Raw genomic sequence first — 21,878 nt, 5'->3', positions numbered from 1 at the left:
GCCTAAACCTTCCCTTTTTATACATATAAGGCACCGTAAGGTAGGCCCCAGGTAGCCCCATGGGCAGGGTGCAGTGAATGTTAAAGGTGGGACACGTACAGATATGTTTTACATGTCCTAACAGTGAAATACTGCTAAATTTGTTTTTCACCACTACAAGGCCTAACTGTCTCATAGGTCAACATGGGGGCTGCCTTTAAATAACTTTAACGTGTGGATTCCCTTTGGGAGCAGATAGAAATTTGGGGTTTGGTGTCTCTGAACTTTAAAAATACATTTTTTGTGAAATAGTTTTTTAGATTGTTAGTTTGAAAATATCACTTTTAGAAAGTGGGCATTTTTTTACTTTAACCATTCTGTGACTTTGCCTGTTTGTGGATTTCCTGTCTGGGTCGGTTTGACAGTTGGGCTGTTTGTGCAGCTGTGAGTGGAAATGCTACTGGGAGGGAGGTGGATAAGGAGGAGGAGGGGGACACAGTGGAGGCAGTGGATGTTGGTATGTCTGCATCTGGATAGTGTTTGTGTGAGTGACTGTGGGATGAAGCATGGTGCTTGTGTTTGCCTGAACCACTCTTGTGTGTTGTCTTGTGTGCATCCTGGTCTGCCTGTGTGCTTGGGATAGGTTGGGGTTGAGGGGAATGGGATTGGGATTAAGAAGAGGAAGTCGGAGGGGGGAGGGTGAAAACAGGGACGATGGCTGTATCAGAGAGGAGGCCAGAGCTTGGATTGATCTCTGTTGGGCCGCCAAGGCAGTGTGAATGCCCTCCAGGAATGCATTGGTCTGTTGCATTTGGGGTGTCAGCACCTGGGTGGCATTCACAATGGTTGACTGCCCAACAGAAATGGATCGCAGGAGGGCAATAGCCTCCTCACTCAGGGCAGCAGGACTCACTGGGTCAGGGCCTGAGGTGCCTGGGGCGAAGGAGATGCCCATCCTCCTGGGTGAGTGGACACGGGAAACTCGCTGAGGGGCTGCTGGGAGCCCCGTGCTGGTATGGGGGTGGTGGCTGTACATATAGTTGGGGTGGGCACAGAGGTGTCCACCACCACCAGGGAGCTTCTATCGAAGGAGGTATCCGTGTCTGAACTGTCCCCTCCAGTCTCCGCCGTGGTGCTCCCCTCGCCCTCCTTCCTACAGGTGCCCTCAGCGTCGGAGGACTCTGCCTCCTGGGTCCTCTGGGATGGAGCTCCCTCCGTCGCCGGTGCCTCTACTCCTCCACCAGATGATGCTAATGCACAGAAGGACAGGGTGACAATACAAAAAGGGGGGGAAGAGACAAAGGATACACTTGATCAATGGTGGCACCAACACCACCATTGGTGTACACAACACACTCAGACACAGCCCTACGCATTAGGCAATGCACTACCAGTCACAATGCTAGGAACCAGCCCATAGATAGGGAGACCTAACACCAATTGCAGCATACCTGAGACCCACAGAGCCCAGCCCAGTAGTGGATGCCTACTAGCTTAGTTGGAAGACTTTCACATAGGAACCCTGCCCAACATGGGACCTCCTCTGCAATGCCAGGCCTGGCCTAGGGGCAACCACAAACCTATATCCCCCTCCCAGATACCATCCCACCAGACATAAGTAGTAATGAAGGGCACTGTACTCATCCCCTTGTGGCTGCAGTGATGGCCCCAAGCGCCCATCCAGATCCAGATAGGCCACGCAAGTATGTGGGCCATCAGGGGGTCAGGGTTTGACAGCACCCCTTCCTCGTTGGGAGGCCACCCCCAGCTGGGCCTCCGTTGTCTTCAGTGCCTAGCGTCTCAGGTCCTCCCACCGTTTCCGACAGTAGGTGCTCTGCCTGCTGTAGACCCCCAGAGTCTGCACATCCTTGGTGATGGCACGCCATATACCCTTTTTTTGATGGGCGCTGATTTGCAGAGGAAATACACACAGGGAAAGGTATAAGTTACACCGTCCTGACTGTTACACTCATGGCCTGCCACACCCCTTCCAATCCCCATTATCATAGACATGGCCCAGCATACATGCAGCACGCTTCCCAGGGCCCATCCACCCCCCCTACATAAGGCCTACGCACACAGCACTCCATGTATTCATGCCCCATTCATTGCACACACAGTGTACTCACCTGTTGGTCTGGAGGCCCATACAGCAGTCGGTCCTGGGGTAGGAGCCCATCCACTAGTCTCTCTAACTCCACTGAGGTGAAGGCAGGGGCCCTTTCCCCAGTCACATGAGCCATTGGTCGGTTCCAGACACAGCTCACAGCAGCACATGTAGTGTAGGTTGTCTCCTGTTGAAGGTCAGGTAGCAAGTGAGTGAACAGATAGAAAATGGTGGTCAAGTCTGTAGTGGTACGTACCGTCACCACCAGCATACATCACCATTGGCCACTGTAACCCATAGGGCCCAATGATAACCAATGAGGAGTTGCACTGCAGTTCTCGACCGCCTCCCGCAATGGCACACAACGTCAGCGGAATTACCTCATTTCTACCTGTCCCTCCATACAGGACAGGCAGACGCCATTTCGGGGGGGGGGTGCAGGCCATGGCTTCTATCTGCGTCACAGTACACAAATACACATCATGGACATATCCCACAACATTGATGTAACAATCAGAAAATGCATTGCTCTGTAGTGGTTATAATGTACAGATAATGACCAACTACTCACTCCTTTGCCCCATAGATTGCAACCGATGCGGCTGAATAGGAGATTGAGACATCCCTGTGTACAGACCCCTAGTGGACTTGGCAACAATGGAGGACAGGCACATCATCCTCATCTATAGACTGGACAGGGCCACAATCACAGAGCTGTGTACCCAATTGGAGCCTGACCTGATATCTGCCATCCGTCACCCCACTGGGATCCCCCCTCTTGTGCAAGTCCTATTTGTGCCCCATTTCCTGGCAACTGGTTCTTTTCAAGTGACAGTGGGCTTGGCAGCAGGAATGTCACAGCCAATGTTCCCAATAGTGCTGACCAGAGTGTTTTCTGCCCTGATTGAACACATGTGCAGCTACACTGTTTCCCCCAAGTGGAGGATTTGGCCACAGTGAAGGCTGACTTCTATGCAATGGGACATATCCCCAACTTCATTGGAGCAATAGATGGGACACATATTGCATTTGCCCCCCCCGCCGAAATGAACAAGTGTTCAGAAATCTAAAGAGTTTTCACTCCATGAATAACCAGATGGTGTGCCTGACAGACCAGTACATCTCCCAGGTGTAGGAGGTTGGCCTGGTTTGTAGTGGGTACCTTGGGTACTTACACCCTATACCAGGTCCAGTTATCCCTTATTAGTGAAATGTAGTAGTGTTCTAACAGCTTAGGCTGATAGAGGGAGCGATAGCAGAGCAGCTTAGGCTGAACTAGGAGACATGCAAAGCTCATGCAATACCACTTATAGTTACACAGTGTTTATACACAAATAAAGACAATACTCAGTGTTACCAAAAATAAAGGTATTTATTTGGGTGACACAGTACCAAAAATATCTTAGAGACAATACACAATATATACACTAGACACCAAAATTAGACAAGTAAATAGTCATAGAACAATGCAAACAGTAGGAAATCCTATAGAATTCAATGGGAGAAAATAGGTCTAGGGACAACACAAACCATATACCAAAAAAAGTGGAATGTGAATCATGAATTCCCCATAGATAACTGTAGTGTGTGCATAATCACTGGGAGAGTAAGAACACAGTAAAGGTAAGTAAATTACCCCACCCCAGAGCCCAGAAAAGTAGGAGTAAAGTACTGCAAGTTTCCTTAGGACACACTACACCTCGTTTTTGGGATTTTGCAGCAGCCAACCAAGTCTGCAAAGAACAACTGCTGGATTATTGGACCTGAAGACATGCAAAGGAAGGGGACCAAGTCCAGAAGTCAAAAGAAGTTCCAGGAAGGACAGGAGCCCCTGCCAACCCAGAAGAGGGTGCAAAAGAAGAGTCCCCGGTTAGTTGAAGACTGCCGAAATGCACCCTAGGAAGATGCCAGCGGGTTCCTGCATGATGCAAAAGATGTCCCACAGCGTGAAGATTGTTGCAGATGAGATTTCGTGTTGGAAGGTGCCAACAAGCCTTGGTTACGGCAATAGTGCGTTTTTCATCAAAATGGCGCTGGATGGACCTGGGGACCTCAACTCTGTGTGAGGAGGAAGAGGGGGCTCTCAGCACTTTAGAGAGCCCTCAGGATGCCAGCCAGCACCCCAGAAGCCACAGGATTTGGGTTCAAAGGAGGTGCAAAATGCGGTTGATGCAGCACAACAAAAAAAGGTCCCACGCCGCTGGAGAACAACTCAGCGAGTTCAGTGTCATAGGATGGAGTGCTGAGGATCTGGGCCAGGCTGTGCATGAAGGAATTTTGCAAAGAGTGCACAGAGGCCTTAGGAGGTGAAGAAGACTCAAAACACAGGGGTACTGTCGTTCTCGGGGAAGGCAAGGTCTCACCTCATCCAAATTGCGTCAGCAGGACCTCAGGACAGTCTAGGTCTATGATATCCACCCTCTGTGTCCTTAGGAGCACGCTCGTCGCCGTGAGAGGAGTCCCAGGGTATCAGTCATCGCCCTGGAAGGTGCCTGCTTGGAGCAGGGAAGTGACTCTGTCACTCCACGTGATATTTCTTCGGTCCTTCTGGTGCAGGATGAAGACAGGGAGTCCCCAGAGCATGCACACAGTGGAAACTGTTGCAGTTGCTGACTTGGAGCTGAGGTTGCTGAAGAAAAGTGTCTCTTGAAGACACTTTGTTGCTGTTACAGTGTTTCTTGGAGCAGGCTGCGGTTGATCCGAGGTCAGAGGATGCTGAAGTTGTTGCAGAGGATTCCTGAAGGAAACTTGCAAACAGAATCCGAAGAGAACCCAAAGGAGAGACCCTAATTAGTCCTGAGAGGGGGATTGGCTACCTTATCAGGTATGCACCCTTCAAGAGGGGACTCTGACATCAACTGCTGGCACTGGCCACTCAGGGCCCTCCAGAGTGCCACCAAACCTTGCAAAGCAAGATGGCTGAAGTCTAGGACACACTGGAAGAGCTCTGGGCACCACCCCTGGGGTGGTGATGGACAGGGGAGTGGTCACTCCCCTTTCCTTTGTACAGTTTCCTGCAAGAGCAGGGGAGGAGGGGTCACTGAACCGCTGTAGACTAGTTTATGCAAGGAGAGCACCATCTGTGCCCTTCAAAACATTTCCAGAGGCTGGGGGAGTCTACCCCTCCCCAGCCTGTAACACCTATTTCCAAAGGGAGAGGGTGTAACACCCTGCTCTTAGAGGAAATGCTTTGTTCTGCCTTCCTGGGACTGGCTGCCCAGACTCCAGGAGGGCAGAACCCTGTCTGTGAGGTGGCAGCAGCTGTAGCTGCAGTGCAAGCCTCAGAGAGCTGGTTTGGCCGTACTGTGTGTCCATGGTGGAGCCCCCAGGATGCTTGGAATTGGCTCCCCAATACCAGATTTGGAATGGGGGGACAATTCCATAATCTTAGACATGTTACATGGCCATATTCGGAGTTACGATTGTGAAGCTACATATAGGTATTGAAATATGTGTAGTGCACATGTGTAATGATGTCCCAGCACTCACAAAGTCTGGGGAAATGGCCCTGAACTATGTGGGGGCACCTTTGCTAGTGCAAGGGTGCCCTCACACTCAGTAACTTTGCACCTAACCTTCAGCAAGTGAAGGTTAGACATATAGGTGACTTATAAGTTACTTAAGTATAGTGAAAATGGCTGTGAAATAACGTGTGTGGTATTTCACGCAGGCTGCAATGGCAGTCCTGTGCAAGGGTTTGTCTGAGCTCCCTATGGGTGGCAAAAGAAATTCTGCAACCCATATGGATCTCCTGGAACCCCAATGCCCTGGGTACCTAGGTGCCATATATTAGGGACTTATAAGGGGGGTCCAGTATGCGAATTGAAATTGGTCAATGAAGTCACTAGCCGACAGTGACAAATTTAAAAGTAGAGAGAGCATAAGCACTGAGGTTCTGATTAGCAGAGCGTCAGTGACACAGTTAGGCACCACACAGGCATACACATTAGGCCACAAACTATGAGCACTGGGATCCTGACTAGCAGGATCCCAGTGAGACAGGCAAAACATACTGACATATATGTTTTTATCTATGAGCACTGTGGTCCTGGCTAGCAGGATCCCAGTGACACATTAAAAACACACTGACACACACTCACAAACAGGCCAAAAGTGGGGGTAACCATGCTAGAAAGAGTCTACTTTCTCACACCATGTCAATGCTCAATATGCTGGATCTGTGCATGATGCTTTTATCCTGTGGAATAGCAGCATCCCAAATGTGATGGTCCTACTCCAGAGGCACTGGGTGTGGGTAAAAGGTGAGCTCTGGTACCCACCCAGTGGATGTTGGTGTATGGGTATGGTGTGGGCTCTAATGGTGAGTGTGTGGCTAACAGTTGTCCCTCCATCTTTGCAGTTGACTCTGGTTACCCCAACGTCTCATGGCTACTGACCCCTGTGAGAAATCCCAGGACAAGGGCAGAAGAACGTTACAGTGAGGCACATTGGCGAACAAGACAGATTATAGAATGGACCTTCGGCCTGTCAGATCATCGTGGCATGCTGTATGTTGTATAACCTTGCCTTGCACCGCCAGGTGCCTTTTATGCAGGAGGAGGAGGCTGGAGATGGCTCTGTGGCAGCAGTGGAACCTGTGGAAAGTGAAGATGAGGAGGCAGAGGATGAGGATGACAACAGAAGTGCAGTCATTCATCAATACTTCCAATGACACACAGGGAAGATAGTCTTACTTCACTTTCCATTAACAGTTTTTGGTTTTACATTGTCACTGGCAGGCTGTGAGTTCCCACTCAATGTACCGTTTGGCATCTCTTTTTGCAGATGTTGGTGCCCCACTATTGCTCCTGGTGTGTTCAGTGCAGCCAACTACAGGTCTTTCCTATGTAAACATTACTGTACAGTTGCATTGCAATGCTTGAACCTTGTTAAACAAATACATTTTGAAATCATTTGACATACTCCATACTTGTATTTAACAAAGTGTGTTTATTGCAGTGCTCTGAGGAAGAGGGGTGATGATGGAGGAAAGTCCAGATTAGAGTCCAGTTTTGTATCACAGGTACATTGTCCAAGGGGGCATAGGAAGGGGAGCAATGGCAGTTCAAAGTGGACAGGATGACAGAGTGGGACACAAGGGTGACCAATAGGAGAGTCTAATTTCCTGGCGGGGGTCTTGGCAATAGTCTCTGGCTTCTGCTTGGATCGCAGGGAATGTTTGTGGGGTGGTTCTCCTTCTGCAGGGGGATGGGTGCTGGTGGCCTGCTGGTCTTGTGGCGGGGCCTTCTGTCCACTAGGGGCAGCAGAGGTGGAGGGCTGTTCAGTGTTCTGGCTAGTGTCAGGGACCCACTGTTGTGCTACTGCCTCCTTCATAGTGTTGGCAATGTCTGCCAGCACCCCTGCAATGGAGACCAGGGTGGTGTTAATGGACTTCAAGTCCTCCCTGATCCCCAGGTACAGTCCCTCCTGCAGCCGCATGTTCTCCTGCAACTTGTCCAGGATCTGGCATATTGTATCCTGGGAATGATGGCATGCTCCCAGGATCATGGTGAGTGCCTCCTGGAGAGTTGGTTCCCTGGGCCTGTCCTCCCCCTGACGCACAGCAGTCCTCCCAGCTTCCCTGTTGTCCTGTGCCTCTGTCCCCTGAACCGTGTGCCCACTGCCACTGACCCCATTCACTGATTGTCTTGGGTTTGTGGGTTGGCCTGGGATCCCTGTAGTGGTGGACACACTGCGGATTGACGTGTCCTGGGAACAGAGGTATGGACCAGCTGGGTGGGTGCTGTGGTGCTGTTTCCTGAGGGGGGAGGCTCTGTGGTGGTGTGTGACTGTGCCTGGGTAACCGACTGTCCGGAGGTCCCTGGTGGGCCAGGTTGGTCATCCAGATCCAGGCGACCAGAGCTGCTGTCATCATTGTGGGCCTCTTCTGTGGGGGGACTAGATGTTGCTGGCACCTCTTCTCCGGGGACATTGGCTAGCATACCTGTGGGGATGTAAAATCAGTGTAATTTTTTATGTGTGTGACTTCTTGTGCATGGGTTGGTTGCCCTCTATGGTTTTTGCCCTGGCAGCTTTGCCTTGTGTGAGTTGTTATTTGGTGGGCTAGGTGATTGTTTCTAGTGTGCATGCAGTGGTGATAGTTGTTCATGCAGGGCTGTGAATGGTGTCCATGCATTGGTGGTGCATGCAGGGCTCTGCATTGGGATGAGTGGGTTGCGATGGTGGGGTGTGTGGGAGGTGGTGGATTGATAGGAGTGAGGGTGAAGGGGGGGTATGTGATGGCATGCAGGTAGGGGGGAGATATTAATAGAGAGTTGACTTACCAGAGTCCAGTCTTCCTCCTACTCCTGCCAGGCCCTCAGGATGCATGATTGCCAAGACTTGCTCCTCCCATGTTGTTAGTTGTGGGGGAGGAGGTGGGGGTCCACTGCCAGTCCTCTGTACAGCCAGTTGGTTGCTTGCTACAATGGAAAACACCTTCCCCCGTAGGTCATTCCACCTCTTCCTGATGTCATCCCTTGTTCTGGGGTGCTGTTCCACGGCGTTGACCCTGTCCACAATCCTTCGCCATAGCTTCATCTTCCTAGCAATGGATATCTGCTGCACCTGTCCTCCAAATAGCTGTGTCTCTATCTGGATGATTTCCTCCACCATGACCTTTATCTCCTCCTCAGAGAACCTGGGGTGTCGTTGTGGTGCATTGGGTGTAGTGCGAGTGGTGTGGGTGAGGGTGTGTATGGTGATGTGTTGGGGTGTGTGATGTGGGGTGCGTGGGTGGTGTATAGGTGATGGTGGTTTCTGGCTGTGGTCTTGTCTGTGGTCTTGCTATCTCTCTTGTGGCAATTGTTTGTAGGAGTAAGGGGTTGTGGGTAGTGTGGGTGTGTGTTTTATAGTGACATGTGGGTGTGTGGGTGTGGTGTGTGTATGAGTGTCAGGTGTGTGTAGTTTGAATTGTCCAATGTGGTGTTGTTTTGTATGTGTGTGTGTATTTTGAGCGCAGCAGTATATACCACCAATGGTGATTCGTGGGTCATAATGTTGTGGGCGTAGTTCTGTTGGTGTAACGGTTTGGGTTTTGATAGCGCCAGTTTATCACTAACCTTTGGTGTGGCGGACTTTTGTGTGTGGCTGAATAGTGACGAATTGGTGTGTGTGTGTCATAATATGGGTAGCAGAATTCCGCTGGGGTATGTTGGCGGGAGTTGGCATGGCGGTAGGTGGGATTTACTGCCAGTGTCATAATGAGGGCCTTATTCTTTTGAAAATTCATATCTTGACTTGTGTATGTTGGATTTGTGTTGTTATTGTCTTATTTGAATTAAATAAATACTGCCTATTTTTCTAAACTGTTGTGGTGTCCATTTTGTATTGTTTTCACTGTATTACTGTTTGTGTTGGTAGAAATACTTTACACAATGCATCTGAGTTAAGCCTTCCTGCTCGTGCCAAGCTACCAAGGGGGTGAGTAGGGGTTAACCAGGTGTGTTTCTCCTTTGCCCTGACTAGAGTGAGGGTCCATTGCTTGGACAGAGGGTAACCTGACTGCCAACCAAAGACCCCATTTCTAACAGGGGCACTATGGGAAGGTTTCCAGCAAAACACAGGAAGTGCTGCAAAAGTGGAAAGAGTCAACCCTTGGAACTTTCCTCCCATTGGTTAGGAGTTGAGGAAACACAGGCTGACACTTGTCATGAACGTGGCACATCAAGTAGACCCTTCTGTACACCTCTGGACCTGTGGAAGACAGGAGAAGGACTCCGCCTGCTGTGTAAACTGGGAGGAGAACCCTGAGGTCTGTGTCTGTTCCCAACTGACACAGAGGTGAACCACACAGGTGAGTAGGATGACCTCCTGTTAAGCTACATGGACACAAAAACTCATTCAGCCCACTTTCCTGAAGAGCCCAGCTGACCATTTACAACTGGACCTGCCTTGGATCCTATCCTGCTATTGGCTTCTGCTGGAGTGAATACTGACCCCCCAATTATTGTTCCTGAGGTCCTGTGGTGTTAGAGCATCATCCTCCTACACAACCTGCAAACACTAGCTTCTGTTTGAGTGAAAACTGACCCTGAAGTAATGTTTCGGAGGTCCTGTGGTGTTAGAGTGTAATCCTCTTGCACAACCTGCAAAAGCTGGCACTTAGAAAAAAAATGTTGTGAAATTTCTTCTGAAGAACCGGTGGGAGACTGAGACTGCTGTCAAACCGAAGCCTTGAACATCACATAGCTGAAAGCATCTAACTTCCTGTCCTGCCCCGCTGAAAAACATCTGATTTCTAGATAGATTCTCAAGTCTGGACATAGAGGGCTTCACTGAGAGTTATGCGGAGGCAAAGCTGATCGACATTGAAAGCTTACTGACCATTGACGTCACACTTTGTTTAGAGCTTTCCCTCTGTCAACAATGACTGCGCCAGGAGCCGGCTCTTCAGCAAACTGCCATCACTGAGCTCCATCTCAAATCCAACTTGCCCTGTCGATGACTAGTTGACAACCACATTTCTCCAGAAAAAGTTTTCAGTCTTGTATTTAATCAGTCTCCTTCACAGTTCAAACCGCTCCTGGTCTAGTACAATCCTTTCCTATTGTTGGTGCTTTTTATATTTTAGAACTAAAATTGAATCCAAACTTTACAAGTATATATCACGGATTTCTCTTATTGGATTTTTTGACATTTTTGGGCTCATTTTGTTCATTAAAATATTTTCTATACATTTTTTGAGCTTGCCGACCAGTTGAGACTTGAATCAATATTCAAACACTCTTGTGTGTACATTCTTGGTGCCCCCCACCAATTATGAAACAGAAGACACTGGGTCATGCATGCAGCATTATTTATTGCAATCTGTATCTTGATTTGTATTGCCCAGTGCTTGTTGTTGCTCAGGGACAGTTTTCTATTGGACCTTAATCTTACTTGTACTTGTTCTTTAGGAAGGGCTGGACATGCCTCATAGATGGCCAGGCATGTCTTACAATAACTGAGGGTCGTGGCCTGAGGTTATTTAAACCACACCCATTCCTCTACTGCTGCTTGATGTCTGGAGATCTGAGAGCCTGAGCCCCGTCCTTTCCCCGGATCCTACAGCCCCGAACCACGCGCTTGGGAGTTGCTGAGTAGGAGTTTTGTAAGCTTTCTTTTCAACCCTCAGCACTCCGCATCTGAAAACCAAAAGAAGGAGAAAGTCGGCAATTTGTAGTTGTGGTAACGCATCACGCAGTGCGTGAAAAGCCTATGCTTAACCCTTAGCCAGTCTAGTTGTCGCTACAATTAACCTTGAACAACTCCATGAAACTGCACTCACGTGCAGCCCATTTTGTTTATTTCAAAATGTGTGTGTGTTGATGTTGTAATTAACTGTATCTTGTTTATGTTCTTTGTTTTGCATGTATAATGGTTATAGCCCACATTTGAGAACATTCCTTGATATGCCCTATGCTGTTAATAGGAATCAGTCGTGTTTTGCGCTTAGAAATCTTCTGTTCATAGACCTTGGTGTAATAGTGCGTTCTGTTCATAACACTTGGTGTAATTTGCATTCTGTGCATACCGCTTGCTGAATGAGGCCAGAGACAAACATTTGGAATGCACAAACGGTGTGTGTGAAGGTTTTTGATTCGTACGTGTATTGTAGTGAAGCCATAACACTGATATGATGCTTTAACATTGATGTAGTATCTGTCGTGCAAGACATAAGCTAATTCAGGACTAATCTATCTTGGTACACATTTCATATTTCATATTTTCAGCTCAAAAACAACAGGTTGATTGAATGCTAATAATATGTACATTTATATGCAAGTTTTGTGTGTTGTCACATGAATTCCTATTCTTTGGAAGCTAATCAGCCAAGACATTAGGGCCCATATCTATACTTTTTTAGCGCCGCATTTGCGTAATTTTCTGATGCAAAAGCGGCGCAAACTTACAAAATATAATTGAATTTTGTACGTTTGTGCCGCTTTTGCGTGTAAAAATGACGAGAATGCAGCGCAAAAAAAAGTATAAATATGGGTCTAGGAGACCAAGTTAAAACCAACATCTACATCCAACGCTAGGTAGGCGCGCAACACAGGGGTAGAAGAATGTGTTGAGCACATGGTTGATTAGGTATATAATAGGATAACACTATCTTCTATTCTAGGGTGCTATTAGAGAAGTAGCCATCATGGGAGAGAGGGGGCAACACAAACGGGAAAGGGGATAACCACAGATACCTATCTGTAAGATCACTCGCTTAACAATAGTAGACACAAAACTAGTGGAGGTTAACATCTAATCCTCTATTAGTTTCTGGTCATCTGATCTTTTGGATGAGTATCACGATGACCCCCATCACATGGCGAGTGTGGACCAGAGCCATATCTTCCCCTCTCTCTCATCACTCATCCCATCCTCTTTCCCCTTGTGCGTCCCTGTGTTTTAACCACGTAGGGTTCGTGGCTGGCGCTCAGGCATCCAGGTGGAGTTGGGAACTAGCAACCTGGGTCAACATTGTGTCTCTGTGGGATAAACAGGTCAGTACTTGACAGCATATAAATTGGAGTGAGAGTTTTATTGCATTGTGTTTTTGACTTTTTAACTGTTTTTAAACAGGGAAACAAAGCAGTGCTTCTCAAATGGAATGCCATCAACACGTGCATCCAACCCATTGTAGACGTGAGCAAGTAACTTGCAACATTCTTAATTATAGGATTTCAATAGAATTTGATAGTGTGGATTATTAAGTCAAACCCAGCATTTTATGAGATGCAATTGGGGCTCAGATTGTCATGGGTGTAAAATAATTTTGCATCACAATGCACAACAGTTGTGAAAATTCACGAATTTTCACAAAGTATTTGCAAAATATTTTTAAAAAACACAGACTCAATTCATATATTCATACATGTACTCACTGACTCATGCACCCACTCACATACCCACTCAGACATCCACTCACAGGCCCACTCACACACTCATGCACCCACTCACAGACCTACTGACACTCACACACTCACTCACAGAGCCACTCAGACACTGACGCACCCACACACAAACCCACTCAGACACTGATGCACACATTCACAGACCCACTTTGACACTCATGCACCCAGTCACAGACCCACTCAAACACTGACACATCCTCTCACAAACCAAATGAGACACTCATGCAGCCACTCAAAGACCCACACAGACATACAAACCCACTCACAGACCTACTGAGTAGGTCACAGACCAACTTACAAACCCACTCACGCACACACACATCTACTCACAGACCCACATAGACACTTCTACACCCACTCACACACCCACACAGATATTCATACACCCACTCACTTACCCACTTAGACACTCACACACCCACTCACAGACCCAATCACACACTCATGCACAAACTCACAGATCCATTCCGTGGCTCATGACCTCACTCACATAACAACTCAGACACTCACACATCCATTCACACAGTCATGCACCCACTCACTGACCTACTCACATACCCGCTCACAGAGAAACACAGACACTTGTACACCCACTCACAGACCCACTCAGACACTCACACACCCACTCACAGACCCACACAGACATTAGTACACCAAGTCACATACCCATTCAGACACTCACAGACCCACTGAGACACACACACACACTCAAAGACCCACACAGACACTTGTACAGCTACTCACAGACCCACTCACAACACCAGCTCACAGACCCACACAGACACTTCTACATCCACTCACACACCCACACAGATACACATACACCCACTCACATACCCACTTAGACACTTGCACTCCCACTCACAGACCCAATCACACACTCATGCACAAACTCACAGATCCACTCAGTGGCTCATGAACTCACTCACATAACCATTCACACGCTCACACACCCATTCACAGACCCATTCACACACTTATGCACCCACTCACTGACCTTCTTACATAGCCACTCACAGACCAACACAGACACTTGTACACCCAGTCACACACACCCACTCAGACACTCACACACCCACTCACTGAGCCACACAGACATTAATACACCCAGTCACATACCCACTCAGACACTCACAGACCCACTGAGACACTCACACACCCACTCACAGACCCACACAGACACTCGTACACCAACTCTCATACCTACTCAGACACCCACAAACCCACTCACAGACCCAGTCACACACTCATGCACCACTCACACTCACACACCCACTCAGAAACCCACTCAGACACTCACATACCCACTCACAGACCCACTCACACACTCATGCACACACTTACAGACCCACTCAGGTGGTCATGCACCCACTCAGAGACCCCCTCAGACACTCACACAGCTACTCAGAGACCCACTCACACACTCACTCACCCACTCATAGACCCACTCACACCCTCTTACCCGCACAGACATTTGAACACCTACTCACAGAGCCAAAGAGACAATCACACACCCACACACAGACCCACACAGATACTCATACACCCACTCATGTTCCCTCTCAGACACTCACACCCACTCACAAAGCCAATTAGACAGGTATTGAGAAAGCTATTGGAACAGGTATAGATTAAAAAAGACATGCATAATAAGATTAGTGTTGTGCATTGAATGTATGCTTTTTGTTTGTGAATCCCCAACTGAGTCGCAACTTCAAAATGTAAAAAAAAAGAATAAACCAGATTTTGTTTGAAATTTAGCTAGTGTTCGGGAAAAAGGGTGGCTCTGAGAAGACCATTCGTCCCAGATTTATGCGAAAGTGGTGCAACGCAGTGCTTCACCCAAAATAGCAGCACTGTGCTGCATCATTTTTTAAATGCAGGGATGCACTGTATTTAGAGGAATACAGCGCATCCCTGCGTCTCCCCCTGCACTGGCACTGAAATAAGCTGCCTAGCACCAATGCAGGCATCCTTGTCCATAGTGCAAGGATGTCTGTGTTCAGGGGAAAGATTGTTTATGTGCAGGAAGGTGTCCCTTTCTGCACATGAACAATCTATGATGGCGATTTGGCATCTATGTGTGCTGCATAATGCAGCACACATAAAAGTACCAAAGCATCATTTTGAATGATTGTTTATGTGCAGAATGCAGCACACATAGAAAAAGCAAAAAACTTTGAGGATTAAAAGCATTCTTCCTCGTTTTGCCATGCTAACGCCACCTCTGGGATGGTGTGAGTTTTTGGCGCTGCCTCAGGTTAACGACAACTTGTAAATCTGAGGCAGCATCAAAAGCAATAGGTGTTGTGGTGGAACGCCCACAGCAAAACCCATTGCATGCCCCTCTGATGCAGAAAGCTGCATCAGAGGGCCCCATATTTACAAAGAGGAGTAACGCCACAAAAAAGTGGCAATACACCTCCTTATAAATATGGAGCAGTGCTTAGTGCAACGGGAGCGTCACGAAAAGTGATGCTCCAGTGGCGCTAGGGGCTCTTAAACAAGCCCCTTAATGTTTATTGTGTGTATATGATTAGTACACATAAGAGCAAATGCAGAGTTTCAAGTTGTTCAGAAACACCCTGTTGCCTTCAACCGTGAAGTGTATACCATCTCTTCTATATATTCCATCCATGTCAAAGTGCAGAATTTTATTGTAGATAGAGCCCACCTTATGTTCTCTGAGGAATGCTGAAACAGTTTTATTAACATGTTTCCTGGCTTCGTCTATCCGTGGACAGCATTCATTTGACCACTTCCATTTCTGTCTTTGGCATATGATAGAGAACTTCAAGGCAGTGTGATGGAAAAGTGTCATTAGTTGAACTACGGTATCCTTTATTAGGATTTTCAGTCCTATTCCAGTCAGTGTGCCTAGGTCATTACCACCAAAGTGCACAATCACGAGGTGAAGGGTTGGGATCCCACAATGCTTTCAACAAATGGAAGCAATTGATGGCACTTCAACCCTCTCTGGCCAACCCAATTAATATCCACATTAGGCAAACCCAGGTCTCTGACAATGTCAGTCTTTCTAACATACTCACTAGCCCAACAAACATAACTATGACCTACAATCCACACTCTAACCATTTTGAAGGGAAGGAGCATTAGCTCACAGGAAAAGGCTGGCGCTCAATGAGTCAGTTTTCAAAGTGTGAGCTGATTAAAATGAAGGGCAGCTCCTGGTTTTAAAAACACACATTTCATTGGATGTTATAAATACATTGGTTGATAAAAATAGGTAGTAATTTCAATCATTAAATCAGTAGATCTGTGATTGGCTCTGTTTATTTCACAAAGAAGTAATGATATTTAGGAAATGTTTACATTCTGTAACATTCGACAAAACCTGCTATAGAACAATTGAAAGCTAGTATGTTGCTGACAGATGGTGATGTAAACCTTTGAGTGACTGGTACAGTGGAGTGTTCCAAAGGAGGTTGCTATGGCAGCTGAGGTGTATGACTGTGGTGGTTTTGGCACAGTAGCAAGTGGAAAAAGTATGCTTCAAATTCACTATCATCATTGTATTCTATATGTACCTGAAAAATGACTGACACACAATGGTAAATACATTTTTGAACCTCAGTCGCAACTCCATTGTGAAGTTAGTCGGGGGCTGCGCTGAGTGCAGTGATGACTCCAGTACAGTACCAAATTGGGCTTTTTTCACAAATTACAAGATGTGGGATAAGAAAAAGAAAATATGAAACACAGTTTTTGATTTGTTAATTAGGACAGTATCACTGAGACCAAAGTTGAATAGGTTGCCATTAATGTTTTTTTGGTGTAAGAGTGGTGTACTTATGCTGAGATTTCCTGCTTATAAAATTAAAACAGTTAAAGTTGTATTGTGACAGTATATTATCTATTGAAGAAAACAATTCAACAGGTATGTGAATTAGAGTGTATGTGTACAACAAATGTGTACTTACAACTGTGTCTGTAGATAAGAGGAATACAAATGTATATGACATAGACAAAAGTATATAGGTGGTCACTTAGACATTGGGGGGATAAAAGCCGCCTACCGCAGCGGTGACGGCCACCAAAAAACTGCCACCGCAGCTACCATCCGTCCGCCAGACTATAAGCACTGCTGGACCTCCGCCACAAGAAGGGCAGAAATTTGGCAGTGATCAGACTGGCAGACGATGGTAAGCTGGGGCTGCTACCACCAGCACCGCCACTCCAGTTGAACGCCTCCAGCCGTATCATGACCTGTGATGTGGCCTGGCGGTGTTCCGCTGGCAGGGTGGTGCTAGTGATAGCAGCGCCCCTTCCTGTTTACTGCTGGGTGACCTCCCCAGAGCACGTAAGATGATCGTCCGACAGGGGAGGGGAGCATGTTGTGCGTGTGTGTGTATGTATGGAAGAATGTGTGTATAAATGCGTGTATGCCAGTGTGTATATGAATGCGTGTATGAATGGGTGTAAGTTAATGGGTGTATTCATGGTGCGTGTCTCTGTGTGTGTATGGGGGCTGTGTGGATGAATCGAGGGTGTGGGGGGCTTAGTGTGTGAATGGGGGTGTGGGGGAGTGTATCTGAATGGTTGGGGGTGGGGTGTTAGTGTGTGTAAGGGGGTGGTTGGGGGGCTGAGTTTGGATGGAGGGGGTGGGGGGTGTCAGGTGAGTGTTGGGGGGTGGGGGAGCTGGCTTCCGGTGACAGGGAAAGAATTCCCTGTCACGGGTATGGTCAACCACCATGATTTTTGTGGTGTTGCTAATGCCATGGAAAACATGGCAGTAGACTGGCTCAGAATGCCAGGGGCTGTACTCTGTCAGCCGCCGGGCAGGGGATTTGCATGCCCTACCCGGCGTCTCGGTATGAATGGTAAATTGGCGGGTTGGTTACAGCCAATCTCATGATGTGGCGGTATGTACCGCCAGCCTTTTGGCGGTACTACCGCCACATTAACCCTGGTGGTCAAAGAGCACCAGGGACATAATGGGGGTCATAGTGTCTCAGAAACAGCCAGAGAGGTATTGACACTTTTATTCAAATGTATTAAGGTATTTATTTTTTGAGAACATTTTTAACACTAGTAGATTTAAAAATACATCTTTGGTGTTGTACAGCAGACTTCATATGAAGACGTTCAGTTCTAAGATGAGGTGGCATTTATAACCACTTTTCAAGACTTATAGTTCCTTTTTACTAGATATAAGTTATGTCTAAAGTGGGATATATATATAACTTATGGAAGGGTGGTATGTGTTTATAAGGTAAGAGATATAGGCCCTCATTATGACATTGGCAGTAAATCACACTTACCGCCACGCTGACTGCTGCCAACATACCGCTGCCGCAGCGGATATCCATTCACCATATTATGACACACATAAACCAATCCGTCACTATTCAGCCACATACACAAATCCGCCACACCAAAGGTCAGTGATAAACTGGTGGTATCAAAACCCACACTGTTACACTAACAAAACAACGGCCACCACATTATGACCCACGAATCACCACGGCGGACATTCAACGGCGGTAAACCATTGGCGGTACATACCGCTCACAATGGAAACCCACATACAAAACAACATTACATTGGCAAATTCAAACAACACACACCTGACACCCATCCACACACCACACCCACACACCCACACCACTATAAAACACACACCCACATTATCCACAACCCTTTACGACTACAAACCATTGACACGAGACAGACACCAAAACCATAGACAAAACCAGAGCCAGACATCACTTACATCCATACACCACCCACGCACCCCTCATCACACACCCCAACACATTACCCAACACACCCTCACCTACACACAATACCCATGGCACCACAAAGACACCCCCAATTCACAGGGGAGGAGCTAAGGGTCTTGGTGGAGGAAATCATCAGGGTAGAGCCACAGCTATTTGGAGCACAGGTGCAGCAGATATCGATAGCAAGGAAGATGGAGCTATGGCGGAGAATCGTGGACAGGGTCAACGCCGTGGGACAGCACCCAAGAACTAGGGATGACATCATGAAGAGGTGGCACGACCTTAGGGGGAAGGTATGTTCCATTGCAGCAAGACACCAACTCACTGTACAGAGTACTGGCGGTGGACTTACACCTCCTCCCACACTACTAACAGCATGGGATGAACAAGTCTTGGCAATCATGCATCCTGAGGGCCTGGCAGGAGTAGGAGGAAGACTGGACTCTAGTAAGTCAACTCTCTATCACCACTACCCCCCTACCTGCATGCCATCACATACCCCCACCCTCACCCTCACTCCCATCACTCCACCATCTCCCACACACCCCACCATCACATCTCACTCATCCCAGTGCCAAGCCCTGCATGGCATACCAACTCTCATCCCTGCATGGACACCTATCAGTAAAGCATGCACACTAGAGAGAATCAGCTATCCCACCATACTGTATACCAAGTTACACAAGTGAAATCTGCCAGGGCAAATCCAACCAAAGAGGGCAAGCCACGGATGCACAAAATGTCAGACTTAGAAACAATAACACATCATTTACATCCCCATGGGTACCCCAGCCATAGTCAGCGGAGAGGAGGTGCCAGCACTATCCAGTCCCCCAACAGAAGAGGCCCACAGTAATGACAGCAACTCTGGTCTTCAGGATCTGGATGACCAACCAGGCCCATCAGGGACCTCTGGACAGCCGGTTACCCAGGCCCAGTCACACACCACCACAGAGCCTCCCCATCAGGAAACACCACCAGAGTACCCACCCAGTGTGCCCATACCTCTGTCCTCAGGACACGTCAATCAGCAGTGTGTCCACAACTCCAGGGACCCCAGGGCACACCTCATAGCCATGAAAATCAGGGACCTGGGGTCAGTGGCAGTGGGCACACGGTTCAGGGGATGGAGGCATAGGCCAACAGGGACACTGGGAGGACTGGTGTGTGCCAGGGGGAGGACAGGCCTAGGGAACTGACTTCTAGGAGGTACTTGCAGAGATCTTAGGAGCATGTCAACATTCCCAGGACACAATGGGCCACATCCTGGACAATGTGCAGGAGAACAGGCGGCTGTAGGAGAGACAGTACCAGGGCATCAGGGAGGACTTGCAGGCCATTAACACCACCCTGGTCTCCATAGCAGGGGCTGGCAGACATGGGCAATATTATGAGGGAGGCAGTCACACAACAGCGGGTCCCTGCCACTAGCAAGACATCTGAGCAGCCTTCCACCTCCGCTAGTGGCCGGGAGGCCCCACCACAGGACCAACATGTCACCAACACCTCTCCCCATGCAGAAGGTGAACCACCCCACAAGCATTCCCTGCGAACCAGACAGAAGCCAGAGACACTTGCCAAGACCCCCGCCAGGAAATGAGACTCTCCTCATTGTCACCCTTGTGCCCCACCCTGTCACTCTGTCCACCTTGAACTGTCATTGCTCCCCTTCATATGTCCTCTTGGACAATGCACCTGTGCTTCAAATAGACTGGAACAATACCCTGGACTTTCCTCCATCATCACCCCATCCCATTGCACTTGCCCCTCTATATTTTAGCACTTCAATAAACACCCTTGGAACCCATTTTAACAGGTACAAACATTGCAATGCAACTGTACAGAAAATGAGCATAGGTTAATGACCTGTAGCTGGCTGCAGTGATCACACCAGGAGCATATGTGAGGTCACCAACATCTGTAAAAATGAATTGCCAAAGGGTACAGTAAGTGGGCATAGAAATGGGAAAAAACAGCATGCCAGGTCTACAGAAATTCCAAAAAATCTAATTGAAATGTGAAGTAACACTGTCTTACCTGTGTGTCATTGGAAGTATTGTCTGATGACTGATGTTCTGTTGTCCTCTTCCTCTGCCTCCTCATCCTCACTGTCCACAGGGTCCACTGCTGCCAAACGGGCATCTCCAGCCTCCTCCTCCTGCAGAAAAGGCACATGGTGTCTCAGGGCAAGGTTATGCAACATGCAGCATGCCACTACTATCTGGCAGACATTCTTGGGTGAGTAGCACCTGTTAGATGGAGGCATCTGAACCTGGCCTTCAGGAGGCCAAAGTTCCTTTCTATTATCCTTCTGGTTCACCCATGTGCCTCATTATAACGTTCTTCTGCCCTTGTCATGGTATTCCTCACAGGGGTCAGCAGCCATGATAGGTTGGTGTAACAGAGTCACCTGCAATATTGAGGGACAACATTTAGCCACACACTATCTTATATAGCCCACACCATACCCATACACCAACATATACTGCGTGGGGACCAGGGCTCACCTATTAGCCACAAAGGCATCATGCACCGACCCTGGATACTTAGCATTGACATGGGAGATGTACTTGTTCATTTTGACGGGGGGCAAATGCAATATGTGTTCCATCAATCACCCCAATTATGTTGGGTATATGTCCCATTGGATAGAACTCGGCCTTCACTGTGGCCAAATCTTCAACCTGGGGAATTACAATGTAGCTGCACATGTGTTTAATCAGGACAAACAACACTCTGGTAAGCACTATTGAGAACATTGGCTGTGACATTCCTTTAGCCAAGCCCACTGTCACTTGGAAAGAAGCAGTTGCCAGTAAATGGAGCACTGATATAACTTTCACAAGAGGGGGGATTCCCAGTAGGGTGACAGATAGCAGATATGAGGTCAGGCTCCAATTGGGCACACAGCTCTGTGATTGTGGCCCTGTCAAGTCTATAGGTGAGGATGATGTGCCTGTCCTCCATTGTTGCCAAGTCCACCAGGGGTCTGTACACGGGGGTATGTCTCCATCTCCTATTCATCTGCAGCAGTAGCAATCTATGGGTCAAAAGAGTGAGGAGCCGGTCACAAACTGAACAATGGGGCTACAACAGAACTTTGCATGCTGTTAACTTGTAATGGGTAAGTGTGAATTGTTCAGTATGTCCAAATTT

Source organism: Pleurodeles waltl, chromosome 8 (assembly GCF_031143425.1).
Source record: "Pleurodeles waltl isolate 20211129_DDA chromosome 8, aPleWal1.hap1.20221129, whole genome shotgun sequence".
Classification (NCBI taxonomy): domain Eukaryota; kingdom Metazoa; phylum Chordata; class Amphibia; order Caudata; family Salamandridae; genus Pleurodeles; species Pleurodeles waltl.
Note: the sequence above shows the minus strand (reverse complement) of the source record.